Source organism: Porites lutea, chromosome 6 (genome assembly GCF_958299795.1).
Source record: "Porites lutea chromosome 6, jaPorLute2.1, whole genome shotgun sequence".
NCBI lineage: Eukaryota > Metazoa > Cnidaria > Anthozoa > Scleractinia > Poritidae > Porites > Porites lutea.
The window spans coordinates 6,068,056-6,078,682 of NC_133206.1; the positions used below are offsets into that span (position 1 = coordinate 6,068,056).

The 10,627-nt window shown below is 38.8% G+C and overlaps 1 long non-coding RNA gene across 1 annotated transcript in view; it reads right to left on the bottom strand.

Annotated features, from left to right (window-relative positions):
- The window catches only part of LOC140940865 (uncharacterized), a 10,780-nt gene extending 2,143 nt beyond the window's left edge, over window positions 1-8,637 (bottom strand). The window contains exon 1 of the long non-coding RNA XR_012166376.1: window positions 8,510-8,637. This is a non-coding gene — a long non-coding RNA (uncharacterized lncRNA). The remainder of the gene's footprint in view (window positions 1-8,509) is intronic.
- Between the last annotated feature and the right edge of the window lie 1,990 nt (window positions 8,638-10,627).

A 10,627-nucleotide genomic window follows, 5' to 3' on the forward strand; every position in this document is an offset into this window, starting at 1 on the left:
TGACGTTTCGACAACCAGTGCGGTAGTCATCTTCAGAGTCAAAGTGAGTTGTAGTCAGTTGATGGTATTATACTCTGATTATTGATCTGATTGGTCAATTACGTCGCGATGTTATTGGTCGTTTGTCAGTTAAGCCGCGATGTTATTGGCTATGAAGACTTGTAATCAGTAATTGGTGCGTTTCGATCCGTCTATTGTCACAGTTGAACAGTCGTCTATTGTTAGTCAAATTGTCAGTTCTCTAGTCGTTCTCTCGTAGTTAGTTTTGCTTGATCTCGTCAAAAAGTCGCACCACAGGGAAACCAATGTTCAATGTCACATTTTTTTGCTAGTTTGGGAGCACAGGAAAACTGATATTGCACACATATTGCAGATCAATGTTGTGATCAATTGACAGCTGTCAGAACAGGGTATCTGCTGACCATCAGTATCACCTGACCGTATCGCGGGCTAAGATGCCGACCCATCAAAGTTGACTTTTCTTTGAAGTTATCCGCTGACAAGTTACTAGCTTTCATATGATCGCAGGCTCAAGTTTCATTTTTTAAAAAAATTTATATGAAATACCTAGAGGATATTACATAGATATATACATACATAAACTTTATTAAAGTGTCAAGGTATTTAGCTAAAAGCTAATTGTGGACACTATAAATAAATAAAATGAATATAATATAAGATTAAATCAAGTATATGTAAAAATATTAAAAATATATTCTTAAAATATCATTAATATATAAAAATAACATCAATATATAAAATTTTTACAGACAAACAGTAGGACAAGCAGGGAACAAACAAAGACAAACAAATAGATAGACAAAACAGACAATCAGATAGACAGACAAACAAACAGACAATATAGGACAAACATATAAGCAGCAGTCAAACATAAATTCAAAATTCAGAAAGTTAAAAGGCTAGAAAATTTAAATTAGACGAGTTAAATAGAGGATAGGGGAGCACACTCTCAATACACCAGGCAGCCAGACAGCAGAAGCCACTATGCATACCCACCACTCTAAGATAAGCATGCACAGCAGCCACACGTGCCGTCCAGCAAGCCAAGCACATTGAGAGCACGCACCCCTCTCCTGAATGCCTGAAGACTGGTCTTACTGCGTAGTTCCTGGCTTATCTTGCCCCATATGTGTGGGCCTAAATATCTGATACTGTGCTTGCCATACTTAACAGTATTATATCTTGGAACAGGAAAATCACTTCGTCAGTTATACTGCTTATCTTGCTGAAAAAACATATTACATATATGCTCTGGAGCTAGTCTTCAACCTTATCCATTAAAATTAGTATATTTTGTAACCGTCTGTTCTCAAGACTAGAGAGTCTTCCCTTCTCCAGGAGGTCCTCATACGTAGCATTCCTATCATTATATACAGCACGTAATGCCCGTTCTTGTACTCTTTCTATTTTTCTTGCATCAGATGCTTTGCAAAAATGCCACACTATGTGACAATATGTTAAGTTAGGTAAAAATTGCCGATTTGTACAATTGTAACTTGGCCTCTCTGGGAATCATATTTCTAAGACGTACTAGAACACCAACTTTCTTACTTGCCATTTTGCATGGCCGCTTGGGGATACGAATTTTATCTTCTCCTGCTGAAAGCATAATTTTATAGATACTGATGAAATTCCTACATAAAACATAACTTTTTGAGACTCTTGTAATTCTTGTAACTGCCTTATCATGTTAGTAACCATGGCGACACCAATATCCTCACACGTGAAAGATAAGAATAGTATCTGTTACGCGGGTAATCTTTTAGAGGACGGGTAGCTTGCAAACCAAACTGAACGCAGGGTTGTCGGAACAGCAACAAGAAGATTTATTCCACAAATGAACGTAGTTTCCACGAGTAAAACTCCACAACAGCACGTAACTCAATAAACTTACACGGCCTCCGCCAAATGTACTTAACTTGATAAACTTACACGGCCTTCGCCAACTTGAATAAACACTGCTTTCGTCGCACTTGACTAAACACGACCAACGTCAAACTCTCTTCGCTTGTGAAAACTAGTTAAACTTAACTCGAGCTGGCCTACTTATATACTTTTACAATAAAGTTCTAGAACATTCCAAATAGTCTAATTATAGAAAGATTACAAAATGTGCCGCTTTAGAAACGCTTACGCAAGATCCTAAAATAAACAAACTACGAACTCTCGCGAAGCTTCTAGAAAGTCATGCTAGTCAGGCAATACAATTTTTCGTAACAGTATCTTTACCGCGCGCGATGAAGATATGATTTTTTAGTAAAAATCCTGGTATTTCATCAGTATCTATATAATAAGTTTTGTTTATGTGCCGCACAATTAAAATTTTGATTTTAAACGATTTGATTTTAAATTCAGCCAGCTATTACGGGCAAGGAAGACGGTTGCTTTTGACTTTTCTCACCACGGTCACGCGTTGGTCACGCTCTACGTCCAATTTTTATGCTCTGATTGGTCAAAATTTGACAGGTGAGTTCATACGGAAAGTTTATACATCTTTTGACAGCTGAAGCTGACAGTGCTGTCAACTTGTGATGTTTTTAACTGTCTTTTTCCACGGGATGTACAAAATGAAATTCAGCTGCTATCAAGAGTCTTCTGTTATTCATGGCTATATTGTTTATTGGGTTTTAGGTTGAGAAATATGTCGCTTGTCAAAGTCGGAAATCCGATTTCGGATGGCATCGTTTTCGTTTTTCACCTTGCTTGATACCTAAGAGAGTTGAAAAGTCTCAAGCGATTCTGGGCTTATTTGATAGCTTTCAGGAGCTGCATCTGGAATGGTAAGTCTGAGTAATTATTGTATTTGATGTTTGTTTTTCTATATCTAACTTCATGAAGTCGAGCGTAGTTTATGCGGCTATTTAATTTATGTAGGTTTGCTTGCAGGTTAGAGACATTTTAACCCTTGTGTTCGTGAATGAAAATTGTTGTCTCAATATATCTTTCACCGAATTATATTTCTTTTATTGATTGTTAGTAGCCTCTCTTGCAATTTTAATCGCTGTGCCGTTTGCTTTCAGTCGTTCATGAACATCGCTTGCAGGAGTACTCAAAATGCCGCGCGTATCAAACGCTTTTGAAGATTATTACAGACGGCGTTTATAAAACCATTAAATAAAAAACAAACATAAATTCTTTATTATGTTGAAGCGTAGCTCTATATAGTAATTGTTCAGTCATTTGGCTGTTGTCAAAAGTGAGAGCCGGCTGGCCGTATAGGTGATTTTGAAAATTTTTTTAACGATCTCGTTAACAGCGCGCGAGTGCTTCCATCGTCCTGAATACTTAATGAGTGAAATTTGTATTGCAAAATTGTGAAATACCGCATTCTGTCCGAGGTCTGTATGCTAAAAACAGCGCCCCAAAGTACTGTTTCACCACAGATGTGATGTATGAAAAGTATAAAAGGCTGGTTTACACGCCCCCAGATTTGTTAGCAAGTAAACTTGTCGAATGCCAAAAATTCGGCCTGATTTGTTTTCCAAGAATTTGTTTTCTAGGCCTAATCTACTGTAATCAAGAGCCATTATGTCTCTTAAATGTGATCGAAGATGATTGCTATTTTTTGTGTGTGCATATAAGGCTATCATCTCGATGTAAGATTTGGTTCACTCTTGGACTGTTTGCAAATTGTTTTTGTCTAAAATCACTTAGCCTTTCCCTCAAAAGTCACTTGAATTTGCTCTAAAGTTAACTGATTTGTTGAAATAAAAGTTTATTGTTTGATTTAAGTCATAAATTTATTAATGGGAGCTTCGTTTTAGCCCTGGCTAAATCTATATATTAAACACTATCCCATTACTGCTCGTATGCCAAACTTTGATTTTATGACAGGATTTCAAAAAGATGCGAGGAGGGTAAAAAGGAGTTGTGATTCAATAATCTCGACAGAAGCTGAAGAGCACAACTCATTTGATCACAGTAAGGCTTCGACGAATACATGTGATTACAGAACAGAACGCGAGAAACCATCCAGAAACTTTACCCAGCCTGGGCCCCGAGTGCTGGAACTAACATCTTTACATCTCGTTTGTTTTGACAAATTGAAGAAAAAGAAGCAGCAAACAAGCTGAAAAGAATACGAAACCTGAAAATTGTCTCATTGTATTTAGTGACTGAAATAACATATAGTATTTGAGTTCCAGCAAATAAAGGTGTAGGAAATATTCAGTGTCCGCTTAGACAACAAGATCTTGAAGGTAGGCTGGCCTCTTAACTATTCTCCCACTTCTAGTAGTGACAGGCACAGGAGTATTTGAAGAAACTAACTGGGAGTCAGTCTGTGAACCCCCCGCTGTCACTGACCCATCAGGCATCTGCGGTGCCGGAGATTCAGTAGGTACTACTGCAGTGTCCTATGGGGGTACTGGGCTACGCCTTGTTTTTTCAGATTGCACTGCTTCATCAGCTGAGCTTGGCTGGTATTTCTCGGCAACGTTGTGAAGGTGGGAACGGTTGCGGCAATATACTCTTCCATCCTTTGTTCTGACCATATAGGATCCTACCGCCAGCTGATCCTTCACTTGAGTCTAAACTATTTAGGCTGACCTGGCAAAGGTAGGATCCTTAGCTCCTGTGTCATAGTAAACAGCTTGCTTGTGGTTCTTACATTGCAATTTCTTTGCCACTTGATGAACAACATTTTTCTGAAGAATTTTGCCAGCGAAGGGCAGTAAGGAGCGAGTCCTTTGATAGAGGAGACGCTGTGCTTGAGAAATGTAAATTCTTTGGTGGTGAGCTTCTAAACCCAAGTGGACACATATTTGGATCATAGCTCGAGCCCGCAGCTTTCTTTAAGACAGACTTTGCTGTCTTTGCACTGGTTTTCGGTTTTTCCACTCGAGTTGGGATATCTAGGTGAAGTTTTGATGTGCTCAGACTGGAAATCTTTCGCAAGTTATGAAATTCACAACAGTCAAACCGTAGTGAGTCTATCTGACAGACCTTATCTTGCAACATGAGGCTTCAGCTTTGCAATAATCTCTTAATGATAAGTGGTAACAAGGTAGTCGTTACTGTTGAGCTCAAAGAGGTCTGCCGAGATGGTCTGGCAGGGTCTTGTTTGTATTTGATGGCACGCTAGAGGTTTTTTTCTGCTGTGTTGGTTTGTAACTATTACAGATACTGCATCTTGAGATGACCTCTGGAATCTACTTGTACATTCCTGGCCAATAGAAAGTTTCCTTAGCCCTCCACAGACAGCCCTGGGCACCCAGGTGGCTTACATGTATTTTGCCAGTGATACAATGTCTCACGATATTATACGTTGGACCACGATTCTTTCACCCTTGAACACAACGACATTCTGAAATGATAGTTCCTCCCTGAAGTTAAAACGCTAAGAGGGCAAAAAGATGCCAAATTCTCTGGCCAACCCTGCTTGGTGACGGTGGTTAACGACTCAAGTTCTGTATCAGTTTCCATAGCAGCCTTTATTTCTGAAAAAGTTACTGACGAATTGGTACAAACTCTGCCTATCTTACGCTCGCCTCCGAAAGGAGATACGCCTTGCTAAGCGTACCTGCAATATGCATCTCGTTACCCTTACTGTGAGCTCAGACTTCTTTAACTGCAATAGCATTCTTTGCTAATTCTTCGGAGCACTCAGCTGACTCTTCTTCATAATAGACTCCAAGGGTTTTTGGTCAGTTTGAATAACGACCTTTCTTATATAGAGTTATCTCTCAAACGCCAAAGACAATTGACACCATTTCTTTTTCAATTTGGGTATTGTTGACCTCAGTGGCAGTGAAAATGAAAAATGAGTGTTGATAAGTAACAATTCTACTTTGCTTAGGAATATACAATAGCATTGCTGCTCGATGACCTGGTAGATCTCTTTGATACTAGTTGTAGGCAGAGCTTCACTATCTATGAAAACTAAGTTATTAACAGCTTATAGAAAAAGACTATATCCAAAAGTTCATGCCAGTATGAAACAGGTAACAGATTTGTTAGTTGGAGGCGGGTCTTATAGGTTACATCGCAACGGAAGGGAAGCTTCAAAATTAGTTTTGTTGCACGGCGCTGCACGTTTTCAGCTCGTTTTAGTAAGCCAATGGACTGTGGCGACCATACTTGGGTTGCGTAGCTGACATGGAAAGCGTGCAAAGTATTTATGGAGAAAGTTGGCCCGGCTAGGTGGCAGACCCTTCTATTACAAAAGGCCGGTGACTCGACAAGGTGGGTCACCCTTCTAATCGAGTCAGTTTTTTATTATTTTAACGATTCGCCATGTTTTGTAAGGAAATGTGTGAAACGTTGGCTCATCCAGGGTAGCTCGTGTAGGCGGGTGACCCAACTAACTGCCGCAGTCCAGCTGACGCACATTTTTTTGTTTTTGTTCTATAATGTGGAAAACTGAAATTAAAAAAACAGGGTAAAACCCCGTTGATGAGACCACCATTTGGCCATAAAATCCTGGTCATAATAGCGTGGTGGTTGCATTAAAAAGGTCTTCAAAATACTAAAATGACTCGGAGATCTTCACATCTGCGTCGGAAGACTATGGTATTAATAAAGAGGTGGTCGTATAAACGGTGTGGTCGCAAGGCGGAGTTCCTCAATATATAAACAGAAACAAGAGTTTGACGAACATCCATGATCAAATTTGTAAAAAATATATACTGAAAGATAATGGCAGGATCTTTACGCAAAATGTAATCCAAAACAATGGAACTTGCATTTGCGAGAGAAAAAGACAGCCGCCTGATATACAACGCGGTGAAATAGCTAGAGATTTAAGCGTGAAGTAAATAAAAGGCAAACACAAGGCAAGGGGGGAAGTTGACGCGAAAAACGATATTTTTGGACTTATTTGATATTGTCTGAAAGCATATGTTAAGAAAACGGAAGAAAAAAAAAAAAAAAAGAATTGGATTGTTAGTAGTATGATATGCTACTTTTGGCAAGGACAATAAAGAAAGTCCCATGACAGATGCATCGCTCAAATTGTTAGATTGGGAAGCCTGTGAATCCTGTCAAAGGTGTGTGGGCAGCCCAAATATCAGAATCGCAGTTTTTGTGAGACCTAGAATTTTTAAATGGCAATGGATGTAAAAGTTTGATCGAAAAGAAAGGCCACCAATACCATGAAATGTTCTGTTGAGATTATTTTCACAGACCACGTTTCCTCGAGTTTTTGGATCATCGGTTGATTAGCTTGGGAACACGGCGCAAATCAGCAGAAAACAAGATGCCAGTTAACCAGAACGGAAAACGCATTGAGGTGACAAAATGTTCCAGTACAAATTTCTTTGATACAAGTTCAATTGTGATTTAAGTTTCTTTTGGAGAGCCCAGCCATCGTGACTACTCGTCGAGCAACAACCAACCGACGCTCTTGAAAAGTCTCATATTTCAAGCTAAATTTATTCAACTTCAGAAGGTTCGTGGAAGTAGAAATTTAATTACCCAGGCCAATCCGTACATATGTTTTAGCACAATTTTTAAATAATTCATGACTTGAGTTTCAGGTAAAACTAACGTGTAGCACATGCCTAAAATATAAAACGCAACTTTGAGCCTAAATTTTGTTTTCGTTTAGGCCATCCCCTTTTTTTCTCCGTTTAGCGTCGTCCGACCGACCCAACTTTTAGGCATTTTCAAAAAGAAAAAAAAAGGAACGACGTAGTTAAACCATTTTTAACTTGAAATAATTTTTTAATCCGAAAAATGAGCATAGTAACAACATAGCAACATAACATCATCCTGGGCTACCGGGGCCTCCTGTTCCGAGACTTCCTTTGTTTTTTTTTTTTTTAGTTTTTTTTTTTTTCAATCCGACCGCACGCCGACCGACCAAATATCAGGAAACGCATTCGACGCTAAACGACAAAACAGAAAAAAAAAGGGGGGATGGCCTTAGATGAAAAAGAATCGAAACTAAACAATTGTTTATCTTCCAGATTATCGTTAAGACAAGATTTCATCACCAAACCACAATTGGAACCCTTAAGTTTATAAATTGATTTATGGCGGAGTCTTCCTATTTTCCTGTGAGCGAAGTTTTGAGAACGCCTAATTTTGCGTTAAATTTTGGTTGTTTTCAAGTCGCCGACCACGAAAATTCATTTTGTCGATTTTCTCCAAATCGAAGCGGGCTTTTGAAAATCAAACTACACCACGTTTAGTTACTTACTAATACCTAACTATGGACAAGATATGAGGGAAAGCGATTTTTTGACTGTGCCCGCGAAATTGCGATTTTGCTCGATTTTTACCGACATTAATGCTCTTGATTATTATATGAAGCCAAAACGCTCCTTATTAACGACGTCTTGCCCAAACTGGATTCCGGTTTCCCTCTTTATTACTACTCTTACATATATTTTTAGCTCTTTTTGTGCTCCGTCTCAAATCACACTCGGCCTAAAAGTTTTGAAGGAGTTAGAATTGACCTTTCTAAAGAGTTTGGAAATTTGAAGTGTTAACAAAGGGAAGTCAAGTCATTTATTACTTAATTCTAATAAGTTCTTTTAAAACGTACCTGAAATTTGACTTGGGCGTTTTCTTTTTTTCCTTTGCTGGGACTTAAAAGAAAATTTAAATTTATTGTCTGAAATCAATTCTGCAGGCGATCAGCTGCTCCAACATGAATATATATTTCCATTTATCGTCTCATATTGCTTCTAAACAGCTGACGCTGACGACAAAATTTATAACAATTTAATTAGCTAAATAATTCGACACCTGAGTAATCTTTAAATTTATCTTAGCTTCTTTCGATGTTTCTTTTTTTGCGGTTCGGCAAGATGCTTTTCAGGAATGCATGAAAATTATATCATTCTATCTTAAGCTAAACGAAAAAGCAGAAAAACGCTAAACGAAAAAACAGAAACAAAAAAGGGGGATGGCCTTAGATGAAAAAGAATCGAAACTAAACAATTGTTTATCTTCCAGATTATCGTTAAGACAAGAATTCATCACCAAACCACAATTGGAACCCTTAAGTTTATAAATTGATTTATGGCGGAGTCTTCCTATTTTCCTGTGAGCGAAGTTTTGAGAACGCCTAATTTTGCGTTAAATTTTGGTTGTTTTCAAGTCGCCGACCACGAAAATTCATTTTGTCGATTTTCTCCAAATCGAAGCGGGCTTTTGAAAATCAAACTACACCACGTTTAGTTACTTACTAATACCTAACTATGGACAAGATATGAGGGAAAGCGATTTTTTGACTGTGCCCGCGAAATTGCGATTTTGCTCGATTTTTACCGACATTAATGCTCTTGATTATTATATGAAGCCAGAGGTCGACTTGTGGCAAGTCCACGTCCAGTTCTAAAGATATAAAACGCGATAAAGCATCACAAAGTTTAGTTAAACGTTACCGTTTATTATGATTTCATCGCATTCGTTTCCGTAAACATTGACTGCCACGCGTCTACTTGATTTTGTCCGCCGTAAGGAGGTTCAATTAACACGTGCTTCATGAAGCTTCCAAAAAGGCTCCTCACTGTCCTCAGTCACATCGCATGTCTCATGGGTTTCTTTCTTACATAGTCTTAAATGTTGCTGTTACATTTCTGATTTATATTCGTTTCACGATTATCTGAGCTCGTATGGAAGCTGCAGGGGTTCCTTCTAAAGGTACCCGGAATAAGCTGGCAGGAGAACTTCCCCTGGGAAGAAGAAGCCTTCAACCGGCAACAAGTGCTTCCTTTCTCTCGGTACTCCGGCCAACGGCAATGAAAGCATCGCCAAAAACTCACGATTTAGCCCAAATCGAAATTCAACGAGAACAATATATCATTGATCTGTAATCCTGAAAAGTTTTAGAGTAGTATCGAACTCGGCTAACCATGATGCACACGGATTTTTCAAGGTTCTCTTACTCTCGGGATCGACGGTAACGAGGTATGTGGATTATATGATGATCCCAGATCCCAAACTTGGATTATTTTGATCTGATGATCGCAAAAAACGACAATGATCCCATCGGAAACAAAATTGATCCCATCCCAGATGGAGTGATCCCCGTTAGTTTACTGACCATTTCGGGATGATTTTAGCGAGGTGTAGCCCTTGAACAATCATACCGTGTATAAAAATGATTTTATTGCTCTTGTGAATGAAAAAACATTTTCGTCTAAAAGCTAAGCACTTCGAGGGCTAATATCAAATCGGAAATGACCCTTTCCAGTAACAGCCTGTCTCGTGTTACTTTTAATTTTGTGATTATGTATTTTAACTATTCCCCCTTTTTTTATTTTCAGTTCTGGGCCTGCAGAAACTGACTCACGCTGTTGCAGAATCCCTGCCACTCTTTCTTTGTTACTTTGTTTGATTACCCGAATGTATTTATATTATGTTGACGAAGCTAATAACATAAATAAATAAAATAATTGATATCGCTAAATAGTACACAAGAAAGTAGGTTTTTTATACTTTCACTACTCGTGCTCGAACGGGTGTGTGGTTGTAACATGACAGGCTCACCGTGGCGCACCGCGTGCGTCAGAACTCATCCTTATCTGGTGTTCGTGTGGCACTAAGGCAGAAATTTTTGAGCTATCAATTAGCCGCCCCTATTAATTTTATCAGGACCACCACGGCCGGGAAACTGGACTCCTTTCGACTCGATTATTCTCCGTAACTTTTCCGT